Here is a 15,526-nt window from a genome sequence, read left to right on the forward strand (position 1 = left end):
AAGGAAGGAGGACTATGCCATCTTCCAGAACACACATCTCACCAAGTTATCTTGGGCAAGCACCTGCTTTATGTACAAATGGGTTTCAGGGTCAATTATTGGAATCTCCAGGAAGGGGTGAGGGTAGGAGGACACGACTGAAACCAGGGAGCCACTCCCAGCCACTGTAGACAATGCTGCACTAGATGAAACAATGGTCTGACTCAGTTTCCTCCGCTCCTGTTCTCGGCCTTATTTGACCTCGCAGGTTTGGTTTTTCAATTGAGGATAAGCTTCCCCTTAAGAGACCCCCAGAAAAACATTGGGATATAAATGTAGCAAGTAAAAAAAATGCTTGTATAGATGCACGCAACGCATTTCAAAGTAGTTCACTGATGCATAAAATCACAGCATTGGATGAATCTAGACATCATATAAAAACCACTCCATAATTCCATTCCAGCTGCTCATTACAAGAACTTTGCAACTAAGAAACAGTGCCTAAGTTTGCTTTTTTCCCTCCTCCCTCCCAATCCCTTTTCCTTTTGTGTCATGTCTTTCAGTTTGTAAGTTTGAGGCAGCGACTGTCTGTCTGTAAACCGCTCTAGGAGCCTTTCTTTGGATAAAAATGTTATAGATAAAAGAATAAATAAATAAATCAGCTGAATAAAGGCAGAATAATCCATCCGCAAAAGCCAATAAAAAAAAAAAACCCACATCAAAACCACCCAATAATTTTAAATATCTATTACATCCATTTACAAACCATCTATTGCTTTTTACTGCGTATTTTAGGTGCTCTTGTAAAGGATCGCTGTGCTTATTTTATTCTACCTCCAACTGAACTGCTACTTTCTGGACATTTCCCTCTGAACCCAATACAGCTTCCCCCTCCCGACTCACATAAAGTCCATACCATAATAAAATTTGTCAATCTGTAATGTGCCACAGGACTATTTGTTCTCCCCCCCCCCCCCCGCAACAGATGAACAGATCCCCTTTTAGAATCTATAAACTGCTGTAATCAGGAAAGTGACACCCTAGAGAATCAACACAGTCTTCTTAAATTTTATATCAGTGACTGATACCCAAAAATCCTCTAAACAGGTTTGGTGGCATTTCCGCATCCCGGGGCTTAACGACTTGTTCCCCTACTCCCTAAAAGCAACATCTTCTCACTCAGTATGGAGTAAGAGTGTTGGGAATCAATAAGAGATAAAATATGGCTAACATTTATTAATAATAATAACAATTAGGGACCCCCATCTCAGACTTTTCCTGGGGAAAAAGAAATGATTGATTGTGAGACACTTTAACTTAAAGGAAATACAGTACTGTTTAACTGAAAGTGGAGAAGATGGATGTTCGCATGGACCGAAGGTTTTAAGTAATCATATTTTATTTTTTTATGTAAACAGCAGAAGGAAAATCAGAAGTTCCTTTTCTGTATTTTTTTGCTAATCTTTCTTTTCTTTTGATTTATTTTATTTTCTCTTTCTCTATATTTCCTCTCTTTATTTCTATTGTTCGTTTCTTTTCTTCTTGTTTTTCTCCTTTGTTTTGTTGTTCTCCTTCCCTGTTTAGGGAAGTTTTTAATGACTGATGTTTTAATGTATTCTTAACCTTTCGTAGGAAGCCGCCCAGAGTGGCTGGGGAAACCAAGCCAGATGGGCGGGGTATGTATGTTATGTATGTATGTATGTATAAATAAATAAATAAATAAATAGAGGTTTGTTTGTTTTCGCAATTTCACTGTATTATGGGAAAATCTCATTTTTTAAATGAGCAAATTCATTTTTGTGAGCTTCAAATTTTGGAAACTCGAAAGGGGTGTGTATGTGTTAAGGGAGGCTATCTTGCTGAAAAAATGATAGCAAAACAACTTCAAGGTCTGCTGTCTTTGCAGGACCAACCACGCAACACAAAATCAGTTTATGTAATGCACATTCAACTTTGTAACTCACATTCCCATGCCATTGCTTAGGGAAAAGGTACCAGCTAATATACAAAATGGCAATTCAAGTAACATTGTTTCAACATTTAAAACAAGAAGATAGCATTGTGCAAATGTGTTTTGTAATGTGAGCAGTACTGTATGTCTGAATGGACAGGATAAAAACTTTCCCGAGAGAGTAAACTAACACCACTTATTTTGGGTTGCCATCTTTCAAAAAGTAAAACACCGGATGCAAAAGTTGTTGAGCTTTAAGGAAATTCGGCAAAAACAAGACTTCCGACATGGGCTGCCATACATCCAGATTTCCCCAGCCATTTCCGCCTAGATACTTGATTCCGACTACCTTATTCCGGCTATGTCCAGGAAATTCCAGGCGTATGGCAACCCTAACTTATTTCAGCCTCCAATCTGGACTACAAACCCCATCAGCCTCAGCCATCATAGCCAAAATGTCTGAAGGGCACAGGGTTAGCAAAGACTGTCGCAATGTCTCTTTGAAACAAAATTAAAAAATTTCCTTCCAGTAGCACCTTAGAGACCAACTAAGTTTGTTATTGGTATGCATGCACACTTCTTCAGATACACTGTGCTACTAGAAGGAATTTTCTTATTTTGTTTCGACTACGGCAGACCAACACGGCTACCTACCTATATCTAGAACAATGTCTCCTTGGTCACTCAACAGACAGTTGAATGCCCACTGCGGTCCTGTTGCCTCTTCTTATCATATGCAATTGTTTGTTTCAACGTGGCACGTGTATTTTAATATTAAGTGCCTCGGAAGATTATTCCTCTATCAGTGTACAGTGGTACCTCGGGTTAAGTACTTAATTTGTTCCGGAGGTCCGTACTTAACCTGAAACTGTTCTTAACCTGAAGCACCACTTAATAATAATAATAATTTATTATTTATACCCCACCCATCTGGCTGGGCTTCCCCAGCCACTCTGGGTGGCTCCAAAATATTAAAATACTGTAATACATCAAATACTAAAAGCTTCCCCAAACAGGGCTGCCTTCAGCTAAGGGGGCCTCCTGCTGCTGCCGCGCCGCAGGAACACGATTTCTGTTCTCATCCTGAAGCAAAGTTCTTAACCTGAAGCACTATTTCTGGGTTAGCGGAGTCTGTAACCTGAAGCGTATGTAACCCGAGGTACCACTGTATATTAAACGTTGCATTGCATACAACAGTTTATTTGCCTTTATGTACCACCTTTCTGTCAAGGCACCCAAGGTGGCTCAGAGCTTTAAAATGCCTAACCAGATGAATCACATAAAAAGTAAAGTTGATCAGGAGTTGGAGGACAGTTCGACAAGAGCGGATTCCCACCCACCAACCCCAGTGCTGTTGGCTTTGTTTTGGTTGTTATATACAGCCACCTTCAGTATATGCATACACTGTTGTTCGTAATCCTGGACAAGGGAGATTCTAGTCAGTTTGCCCAGAGAAGCCTGGCATCTGTCACCCCTAACACATGGCTTCCCTCCAGAAACCTGGCTCCTTATAGCAGTGTTAGAAACTCAGGTATATAGGTACTAAATGGTGCCTTGAACCAGGGTTTAAACAGAATGTCAAACTGCCATTTTGGGGCCAGGCAGCTCGAAAGTTGTATTTTTCAATACCATTTTTTGTTCCTGAAATTTGTTCCGATTGTGCAGATAAAATAACCCAGATAGAATTCCAAAGGATGCGCTGTTAGCGTGTGAAAACAGTCAGGATCCAAGGATCCCCTGGCATGAACCTCCAGATGGTGGAGACGTCAGGCACCATCCTGGCAATGGGCCATCTTCACTTGGTCGCAGGTGGCCGATAGCCAGGTGCAAAATGCACCTGGTGAATTCTGAACATTGCTCCTGATTGCACTCCAGATTGTTGATTAGAATACAATAGTGGGCACTGAACTGAGAGCGGCAAGTGATCAGTAGGTGGACTCCTTCGCAACTGAATTTTATATACGTGAGGTTATTTAATCCTAGGCAAAGGGGCCGCTGACAAGAACACACAACATTGCAAGAACAAAAGAAACACCTACTTCAAAAATTGTCAGGGGCTTATGATGACGAAAGGCCAATGATTTATGCAGACGTCAGAGATGCTGGGATACTAGACAGGAACAAGGAGAGGAAAAAATGGAATCAAATGACAGCCATGTGAGTTTACGAACGCAAGCCAGTCACCTGAACCAGCAACCGCAGGGCTCTGATGCATCTGCTGATCTTACAGCTTTGTTCTGTCTATAATGCTTTTTTTATTTATTTGGGAGGCCAAGATGCCCCTGGAAGAAAATTCATCCATGGGGCAGGAATACCGTGGCAACCTCTGATTCCTAGCATACTCAGAAGGACCCATCATGGGCAACAGCTGTTGGTAGATGTGATTTCATGCAAGTAGTCTAATCCTTTTCCCTTTTCAAAAAAATAAAAAATAAAAATTAGCGCTTTTTTGCATCTATCTCCCCCCCCCCCCGTTTTTTAAGGTCACCTAAGCTAGTGACCATCACAAGATCCTGTGAAAGCAAATTCCCTTCAATTATGTGGAAGAAGAACTTATACCATATATATATATATATATATATATATATATATATATATATATATATGGTATACATACACACACACACACACACACACACACATATATATATATATATATATATGTATGTATGCACTACTTACTCTAATAGGGACAAAACAAAATCTTAAATCCTGCCATAGCAGCAAATAGGGGCTTCTTGGGGTGGCATTCAGATGGCATTTTATTCCCCCTTCCCAACATTTCTTTCTATCTTCCTGTTTCATGTGATGTAAAAGCCCCTTCTGGAAATCTGGGGGGGGGGGGGGGGGAGAGAGGAATTGTTTGCAACCCTTTTAACTTGGAAAATTGCAGAAGGTTGCACTGTAATTTTCCTGCAGTTTTCCTGATATGATGAAATGTGGAGCAGTATCCCAGTGCCCAGTTCTTTTCTGCCGTTTAAAATTTCGTGAGATGTGGCAGCATATTGATCAAAGAGTCGCAGTTCCTTAACACAGCAGCTACTGCAGTGCAAAAGGAACGTTAAAATCAGGATAGAAGCGCTAGCATTATAACCAGTGAAACATATGCAATAGATTCCACACCTGAATGCCGCCTGGGAGGCAAAATGCACAGGACTGCATCAACACCACGCATTTAAAGCACAACAGTTTGCTCAATGAATCCTGGGACAGTAGTTTGCTAAGAGACAGTAGTTTGCTAAGGGTGCTGGGGACTGAAGCTCTGTGAGCGGTAAACTACATTTCCCAGGACTCTCTGGGGGAAAGGCATGTAGTCTTAATGTATGGTGAGGGTATCATGAACAGGAATGGGAGTAACAACAAACGGCTGAAAGAAGATCTGCAGAGTCAATGCTTATATTTGGGATCTTGGGGATATATTATTATAGTTGTTGTATTTTATTTTTTTATATCCCGCCTCTTTCCCAGACCAGGACTCAGGCAGGTTCTGGCTAAAGGCAAAAACTACAGGGAAATCAGCCAGACCAGGGAGAAAAGGTTCCTAACACCAAACTATCAGAATGAAGCACGTACTAAACAGAGGCCCAGGCTTGCTCACTTGCAGGAGTAAAAAAAACAGGCACTGCTGCTCTTTGTTAGGCTGCCTTTGCATCACCCTGTCCTGTGTGTTTTGACACACATTTTACCAAATGGGGAAAAAGAAAACTTTCAGTTTTTAAGCCTGCAACAGGTAAAGAAAAGAAAAAGTATATTCATGCAAGAATATTTAAAAGGCAGAACTGGCAGTGCAGAGAGGGGCTAGAGCAGGCTAGGAGGAAAGGCCTGCTGTGCCTTGGGTAGCCAACATGGTGCCCTCCAGATGTTGGGACTCCCAACTCTCACTAGCATGTCAGCAGTCAGGGTGGTGGCGGCTGTAGTTCATCCCATTGGCTACTTTGTGCTACGCAGCTGCTAAAACAGGCTGCTGTCAGATTACTGGGCGCTCGGATTGTGAAGGGGCCATAGCTCAGTGGTGGAACACACGCCTTGCAAGTAGGATGTTCTCCAGGTAGGAGATCTAGGAAGAACCTCTACCTGAGATCCTGAATAACTGCTACCAATCACAGTAGACAGAACCGGGCAAGATGGACCAAAGGACAGAAAGTTGCTTGTTCACTATGCATTTGGACAGGTAACCAAATTCTGCATGGTGGCTCCAGAGATCGAGGAGCAGGTTTTCGTCTATGTTTGGATACAACTGGATGCACTGATTTTTTTTGTTTCTTTAAATTACAGAGCAGCACTGGGTACGAGGCTGCTAATATATTCATAAACAGGACACCAAAAATATTCTTGCATGGGGTATAAGTAAAATATTTATAATTCTTCGGCCGCACCACTTCTTCCATGTCTTATTTACAGCCATTTAACTGCAAAAGAATCAACCCATCATTTTGCAGTAGTACCATGCCCTGGCTCACAACACTGGTACAGAGCAACACGTCACAGTGGTGTACTGCTATAGCAATGGCTCCTGACCATTTCTCTGCAAGGACAGAAAGGCACAGTCCTGAGCCTTTTGCTTTTCAGCAAATTGTAAGATGTAGCTTACCAATACGACCCAGAGTTGAAACGGCTGCAACCCAGCAAAGAGTCACACCTCACTTTGTGGAAAACCACAGTTGCTGCAAGCACCGAAGGGCAAGAGATGATGACAGATTATGAAATAAAACCTGTTTCGGCTTTCTCACAAACAATCCAGAGAGAGGGGCCAACAATGGAACAGAAACAGATTGAAGTGGATCCAAAAGAAGGAATTCAGCTGTGTGCTAATGCGATCATGCTGTCAAATGCAAGCTTTTCTGCTCACTTGCTGTAACACACTGCTCTGGGGTTTCTCTTGACCCCTGGAGCCAATTTGGGAGGGAATTCCTGTTGTCCTAGCAGGACTCACTGCTCCTACAAGAGCCACTATTTCGTTGAATCTGGCCCAAAATCTCCTCCTGAGGGATGCTGCTTGCAATACGTAATATAAGACAAATTATTATCAAGCAGCTTGGGGTATTGTTGTTTTTGAGGATTGCACTTCATCCTATTACCAAGCCCAGAATTTGTTTGTCAATAGAAACGGGTTCTTAAAACAAGTCTCCAACGCTACAACATGCAGCTTTATCGTTCAGTGTTCATACACCTTAAGATGTGTATACAATGCTTGTTCCAAGGAGGAACTGGCTGTGGCTTCAGAGAACGGACAAGAATGAGGCGAGGGGGAGAGAAAGAGAAAAGGGTTAAAGAGGAAGTGCTTTTGTCTGCCTTCTACAGAACATCAAAGGCTGCTTCCTTCCATAGCTATTGATTGAAGGGAGAAATGGGCCCATGTATATATTTGAGAGGATGGTTCACATGTGTGCAGACTTGTGACTGGATGTGTCTTGGGATGCGACATATGCGCATATTTGGCTATCGCTGGGTGCAAAGGAGAGCAAATGTCTATTTATCAAAGTAGAGGAAAGAGAGGGAAGGAGTGTGTATGGGGGGGGGCAGAGAAGAGAGACACAAGAACAGATATCTTGATTTTGGTACAGTCATGGTTCCAGACTGAAGCAGAAAAGAAGAAGAAGAAGAAGAAGAGTTTGGATTTGATATCCCGCCTTTCACTCCCTTTAAGGAGTCTCAAAGCGGCTAACATTCTCCTTTCCCTTCCTCCCCCACAACAAACACTCTGTGAGGTGAGTGGGGCTGAGAGACTTCGAAGAAGTGTGACTGGCCCAAGGTCACCCAGCAGCTGCATGTGGACGAGCGGAGACGCGAACCCGGTTCCCCAGATTACGAGTCTACCGCTCTTAACCACTACACCACACTGGCTTTGAAGTTCCCAACATGCCACGTATTACTGATGTTTCTACGGACCTACAGATATATACATTTTCTTAGCACCAACTATTAAGTAGGATGTCCGAGAATTTCATCAGAAACAGAAAAGAGAGCAGAAATTGCTGCAATATGCACGTTCAGGTGAGGTCAAGAATGGAAATTGTGCAAGCAAATGGGGGCTGTATTAACTACCTTTATGTTTTTAGACTACAAACATTATGCAAGCAATGGTAATGTGCAATATGTACATGATTTATTTAATCACACTCAATGCACACGTCTCAAATAAAACTAGCGAAGAAACAGTGAAAACAACACAAAAACCAAACCAACAGATATATTTTAAATAAACACAAAAAACCCAATACAAAATAGACACCCATGGCAGAGACTCATTCATCAAACTGAAAATCTGTCGGAGGGAAATGTCTTCAGTTTCTGGAAAGTGGGGCTAGAGGGTGCCTGTCATATCTTGATGGGGGCAGCCATACGGAAAGCACTGTTTTGTGTTACTGTGGAGTGAGCTTCTGATATCTTTAGAACTTGCAGGAGAATCTCTCCAGCAGACCGCAGTGACCTACTGGATATATAAGGGATAAAGTGTTCGAAACTCCCATTGTTCTAGGTGTATTTTGCGTCAGGGAATTTCATTAGCGTGAGCAGTTTCTGAGCTCTGGGCGCAGGACTGTGCGTAAGATTTCAGATTAAAACTGCAGAGTGGAAGGAAAGGAGGACCTTTTTCTGCCTCCCCACTTCTAGCTACTCTCTGAAGACTGGAGAAGAGACCCTCTTAAGAATATTAGGGGGGGTAGGCAGGGGAGGGACTAGACCGTGTGAAAAATGAACATAATAATTTAGCTGCAGCTCGTTCATTTTCAGCTTTGCATTCTTGTCATTAAAAAAGCGTAAACACTCAGTTGTTGCGCCCATAACCTAGGTCTAAGGTGCCACTTAGCTCCTAGCTTTCATATCTCAGTTTCTAACACTGAAGGGATAAGGCGATCTTTCAAGTTAGCAGTCCTGAGCTGGAAAGGGCTTCATATGTTAGCACCAACACCTTGAACTTGGCCAGGTAGCAGACTGGCCCTGGCTACAAATTCCTCAAGCAAGGTGTTATATGGCTGCAGTATTTTGCCCCCACACACAACCCAGCCAAGTTAGGAACAAACTGAAAGAAACTATGATGGGAAGGTACAAAGCAGCTTCAGGTTGTGTTGGGGGCCACACACAGAGCCCACCTGTGCTCTGTGCCCTGGCTAAGGTATGCCACAATCCCCTGATGGAGTTTGGCCACCCACGTAGAGGACTGACCAACTCTCATAGGTTATAGATCTTAAAATGGAGTTTTAACTGTTAAGAGGGATAATTACTGAACGCTGAGATTTGACGCCACTTCCAGCTGAGACACATGCAGCAAGAAGCTCACAGCGAATACCCAGCTGCATGAAGAGGTTGCAATTTGATCCCTGTCCTACCAAGGTCCCTAGAGACAACCACCACCTACTGGATGCAGTCCAACCATCTGCAAAAAGTTGAAAAGTGTGTCGAGTGGAGTAGTGGACAGGATATCTATATTCGGCATCAAGGAGAAGCCTGCATGACACTTCTTGCCCACCACATGGGTGGTCTGTGTTGTCAGCTATGACAACTTGTTTTTAGAGGTTGGGAAGTCTGGATCTAGGCACCTGCCTACCCACAACAGGTGTCAAAGATTAAAGCACTCATCATTTGTTCAGCAAACTCATCTTGTAGATAGTAAACAGATCACTGATATTTGGTACAGTGGTACCTTGGTTTAGGAACTTAATCCGTTCCGGAAGTCCATTCTTAAACCAAAGCGTTCATAAACCAAGGCGTGCTTCCCCATAGCAGCAGAGGACTCAATTTACAAATGGAACACACTCAACAGGAAGCAAAACATGGTCATATTCCAAGGCAAAGTTCACAAACCAAAACACCTACTTCCGGGTTTGCAGCGTTCTTAATCCAAGTTGTTCATAAACTAAGTTGTTCTTAAACCAAGGTACCACTGTACTTCGACTGAGGCCATCGGGTTTAGTTTGTTTCCCAAGATCATTTTTTGCAGAGGACTATAGTTGCAGTTCCAGACCTTTCTTTAGTCTTATCGCTGCTTTCCCCTGACTTTTGCTGTGGTTCAAGACAACTCTGTTCCTATTTTGGTCACACCTTGACCTATATATTTTCTTCATTCCAGTTTTATCCTGCCTTTCTTCAAAGGAGTTCAGACTGGCGTACACACCTCACACAATCCACTTTTTAACCTCACAACAATCCTATGAAATAGGTTAGGCTGAAAAAGAGTGACTGGCCCAAGTTCAACCATCGAGGTTTATGGAAGAGCCGAGATTTGAACCCGAGGCTCCCTAGCCCTGGCCTTACACTCATTAATCTGTAACACTCTTCCAAGGTTATAGTAAGGTTATTCACAAATAGTTCTCCAACATTGCCTGTTTTAGTTATAACAGATTTATTCATTTGCTGACACATTAAGATCTTTTAAATATGTATATATGTATATTTGTTGGCCACGTTCCAGTAGCTTTAGTACAGAAATTATTTCAGCAATTTTGCCTTACAGAACCTTTTATTTTGGCTGCCCGAAATGTCGTATTTTGAGATGCAGCTCTCCAACACCACGAACCCTTCATTTTTAGCTGTTGTGGGCTGCCCTGTACTCTTGAAGAAAAATGGGGAAGGAAGGCAGTTTTTAAAAATGTGTGCAGGCTTTCAACAGGAAGCCATATAAATGGAATAAACTATTCCTGCATTGGTATGTAAGCAAACACTAATGAACCACATAGCTTTCAGAAAAGTTCCCAATCAAAATTTAAAGGCTCCCTAGTAAATTTAGAATTTGCAACTTATATACCATAACAGGAAGGACTATAATGAATCCCATGGAGTCTTGGTCACTGGATTTTACTCAATGCAGGTTTTAAGTAGGTAGGAGTAACATTTATTGTTAACCGATCTAGTTTCTGACGTGTTATAAGTAAATCCAGACCCAAGTCCGGATTATCAGATCAAAGCACCCTTCTCATATGTTATCTAGGTCTAAGATGCGAGTAAGTGAACGGTAACATCTGAAACGACTCTTGAGCAATAAGACATTAGACTAATCCAGTTCAATGTCCACCCTTAAATCTTTATCAAGAATAAGCGCTGAGATCTATTCCAGGCATGCAATACAATCCTATGCACATTTACTCAAAAGCGAAGTCACACTTTCAATGGAACTTGCTCCCTGCTATGCGAGCATAAGGTTGAAGCCTTACTTACACATCCTTCTTTAAGATATGAGCAGATAAGTGGCCCCCAAAATAAAATTATAATGGTATTAAAAACACATGAACAAAAATCACTTGCAGCCACAAATTACTAGGACAGTAGTTCAAAACAAAAACACATATTGGTTTCTCAAACTCCGCTTATCATTTGTGCTTTTTCATCTGTGAACATGGGAACAGGCACAGCATGTTGTTCCTACTATTATTCAAATAAAGATCTCGATACAAAAAGTTCCAAAGTGGATCATGCAATGCACCAGGAGAAAGGGGCTGTTCTTTGCCAGCAGCTGATTGCCACGTACAGATCTGGGACTGCTTAAATCCCATTCACATGCATGCCACACCCATTTAATTAGGCCTTTCATCCTGTTGATGCACGTGCAAATCGTGTATCCTTGCTCATGCTCTACTGCTCTGGATCAAACCCCTATCATTAAGGAAACGTGTAACCTGGGCAAAAAGCCAAGGCACGCAGACGACTGCACAGCTCACATCCAAAGAAACAGCTTTTAAAGTCGAACTTAACTCAATACAATCAGGATTTGCTTTGTAAATAGTCATTGCATTTTCAAATTGGTGAAGCTTCTCCCGATTTACATTTGTGGATTTCATTTACATTTGTGGCTTTCATTTAGCATCACCAGCTTTTGATGGCTTTCTAGCTAACTGTCAAGGGGAAGGTTCTTATGACGAAACCCACAGAGGGCATGTTTTGCAAACAGAAGTCCTAAGGTCTAAATCCTGTTGTCACAGGAAGAAAGACTGGGAAAGACCTCTGGCTTGAGGACCCGGAGAAGCAATGCTAGCCTGTTTATACAATTCTGGGTTAGATGGACCAAGTGTGTAAGAATGCAATTCTAAGCAAACTTACTCTTGGGAGTAGATCCTGCTGAACCGAGTGAGGCCTGCTTTTGAGGAGACATGCACAGAATTGCACTGCATCAGGTTAATAGGAAGGGTAGGCAAGGGGTGAGAAACGTTGCTTGCTTCCAGATATTTATATATTTTGTTTGTCAAAAGCACCCTCTATAATTTTCTTGAAGAATAAAAGGTAATTGTTAAATACAGTACAAACGTGGAATCTCCCTTGTTAACATCACAAAATCTGAGCCATGCCATCTAGTTTCTGGCAGATATTTCTATTTATTTAAGACATATTTTTTTTTGCACCACCCCATTGCATATCAGAATTCACGGCAGTGTGCAGATATGACCACCACAGCTATGAATATCAAATAAGATGCATGACATGTGATTGATGCTGTGGGTTGTACCCTATGAAAGTTCATGGCCAGATATCCAATATAGCTTGATCTGCATGAGAAGGAAGGCTGTAAATGCAGTGGCAGAGCCCTGAAGAACCGGTAGAATGGATGATAAAATTTCAGACTGAAGGCAGGGGAGGCACCATTTTTTAATCCTTCCCTGTGGGGAAAAAATATTCCTGAAAATAACAAAACTAGCAGAGCCGGAAGAGAGCTGGGAAGGAAACCTATGTGTGTTCCTCCCAAAACATGAGGGAACATTAAAAAAAATATTATTCTCACTTGCAACCTGCAATGATTCCATCTATTCTACCACCTTCGTTCTGTTGCATGTACAGTGGTACCTCGGGTTTACAGATGCTTCAGGTTACATACGCTTCAGGTTACAGACTCCGCTAACCCAGAAATAGTGCTTCAGGTTAAGAACTTTGCTTCAGGATGAGAACAGAAATCGTGCTCCGGCGGTGCAGCAGCAGCGGGAGGCTCAAGTAGCTAAAGTGGTGCTTCAGGTTAAGAACAGTTTCAGATTAAGAACAGACCTCTGGAACGAATTAAGCACTTAACCTGAGGTACCACTGTATAGGCCAGCCCTTAAGGAGCCATAAGATTATTTGGCCCAGTTCACACAGCTTGCCAGGATACTACCCCTACACAGGCTGAAGAAGCAAGTGTTAGGTCACAATGCATGTTAGGTGACTTGGGCTTCTGAGGGTGGAATCTCTCTCCTCCCTGATGGTGCCAGCCCAGGAAGTTACATGAACACAGCCATCAAGTTTATAAAAGTATATGCTTCTATCATTCTCTCCATAAAACGGCCCTTTCCGTTTCCCCTTATCGTTTTGTCCTGTTCCAATTCATGTATCTTTAATGATTAAGAATGTGTTCTCCTTCCTTCTAATGTATTCTTCCTCCATTTTATACGCAGGTAAAGGATCCCCATACACGCTCCCCGCTCGCAATCTTCTGAAATCCTACCTCTTCTTTCCGCTAGGCATCCTCGCCTCTTTTTAGAGACAAAATTTAAAATTATTAGGGAGCTGGGATTTTTGCCGCTTTTGTGAGGCAGCAAGCAGTACCGCGCTGCAAGCAGCCAGCATTCATATGCGTTCTGTGTAAATAAATAATTGTCGTAACATCCAGTCGAAACTGCGGGAGGAATTCAGAATGGCAGAACATAATTACCCAGCCTGGAAGCCAGCCAGATCACGGTGGTTGACATCCCTGTTCTAGTGAGATCTTTGAAAGTGCAGTGATTAGTTACAATGCTTCACATAATTAAATGAGAATATGAGTGAACGTTCAAAACGGAATTCAGAAATATCTGTCACCAATTCATTATCTACCAGAACAGCAAAATGGTGCCATTTTAGTGATTTATCTTTAATGGCACCAGCACTACAGTCCAAAAATACACGAGCTGGAGCCATCGTTTAAATACACGAGGAAGGCGGGAGACAAACACATCATAAAAAAAAAGAAGACATTTCCCCCCTGTAATTTGGGAGTTGCTTTAAGAAGCAGTAAATGAGCAGCCCTATCGCAGAATTTCATTAATTCAGCACAAGATTGGCACAGTAATTACTAGGAATAATTTTTATTGGTAAAATCTTGGAGAAAAGCTGTTTTGTTTAGTTTTTTCCACCACCGTGAGGGAAAAACAAATCACCTCATAACGTTTTTAATTTTAACAAGTTTTCATCAATACAAATTAAGCGGCACATAATAAGCCTCGGCAACATATTCGGATTGTTATTACTTAAAAACATCAGATTCAGATATTAAATTTATTATTAAACTATGGTGGCATATCTAAAAAGGCAATTCATTAGTTAATATGAAGATATGTAATTGGGTACTGATTGCCTCTCACTATATTTAAGTAGTGGAGAGATTTTAGCAACGGAGCAGCGTCTACTGATTAAAAGCTGCGGAGGGAGGGGGAAATCAAGCACGACAAGATGACAAAAAGATTTGGGGGGGGGGGGGCTTAAAAACAAACCCACAGCAACAAAATGGCAGCGAAGGCTGTTCCCTGCACCCATGCTGTCATGTGATGCAACTGTGCCGTGAAATGCCAATGGGAGTTGGTGCATAAAGTTGGTGGCGCCTAGGCTAAGGCTTGGATCCTAACTGCCCCCCCCCCCCATCCGATAAACTGAAGACGAGTTGTACTCCATGCTTGCAACTCTGCTACTGCACGGAATGAAACTTACAATCTGGGTCTATTTTATACCTGCTCCAAGACTGGATTCTGTTCCTAGATTGTATAAAAGGTTCTACTCAGTTGCAAACCAATATCTTTTAATGATTATAACATACTATGAAATATTGTTGCAACTAATTAGTACACATCCTTGTTCAGGAAATGTATGAAGTATGCAATGCCAAAACTGATTTAAATCAATGGCTTACAGTACAGCCAAACGCACACCAGGTCAGAAGTGAGTCCCAATGAGTTCGGAAGGACTGCAAGGTAGGTGTGTAAAGGGATCGCAACCTTAGATCATTTTTTCCCCCTTGGCAATTTAAATAATGGTTTTAACTCGCCTGGATTTAAATTAATCCACTCAGTTTCCTGGACAAAGAATGTGCCATCTGTAATAAATACTGAAGTGGTTGCCCTTGCTTTAGGAGGGAGGAGTGCAAAGTACAAGTCAATGTATCGTGTATACAGAAGGCCCATGGTTCAGTCCCCAGGATCTGCAGTGAAATATTTTTAGGGCAGATCCACACCATATATTCAAAACATTTAAAGCCCTTGATGGAACTGTACTTCGTTGAAGGTACTGAGAAATGCATATTTGTAAGGGGCAAGCCACACTTCCCAGGATTCTTTGGGAGAAGTAATGTGGTTCAAATGTGTGTTAAATGCGTTTTAAATGGTGCGGATCTGCCCTCCGATAGTGACAGGGCCAGGAAAAATTTGCCTGAGACCCTGGAGAGCGGGTGTCAGCCAGTGTAGACATGTTTTGACTAGATGAACCAATATTTCAGTAAAAGGCAGCTTACTGTATGACTCAAATACTATATTATAACATTACAACACAGTGCTCCTAAATATTATTCTGTTATTTGATTATTTAATTCCTATACGGCTTCATATGTTGAAAAAATATCTCTTAAGTGGTGTACAAAAAAACTGAAGCGACAGCAGAACAAAATATTACAAT

General features: G+C 41.9%; 1 protein-coding gene across 28 annotated transcripts in view; it reads right to left on the bottom strand.

Annotated features, from left to right (window-relative positions):
* ZMYND11 (zinc finger MYND-type containing 11) overlaps positions 1–15,526 on the bottom strand; it is a 101,333-nt gene that overhangs the window by 71,486 nt on the left and 14,321 nt on the right. For 8 of the 28 annotated variants that reach the window (XM_083406404.1, XM_083406398.1, XM_083406412.1 and 5 more), the window contains exon 2: positions 3,970–4,040. The exons of the other annotated variants lie outside the window; for them this stretch is intronic. The gene's annotated coding sequence lies outside the window, so the exon portion shown is untranslated. The remainder of the gene's footprint in view (positions 1–3,969; positions 4,041–15,526) is intronic. 28 annotated transcript variants of the gene reach the window in all.

Source organism: Podarcis tiliguerta (assembly GCF_965153285.1).
Source record: "Podarcis tiliguerta genome assembly, chromosome: 12".
In the NCBI taxonomy this organism is placed as follows: Eukaryota; Metazoa; Chordata; class Lepidosauria; order Squamata; family Lacertidae; genus Podarcis; species Podarcis tiliguerta.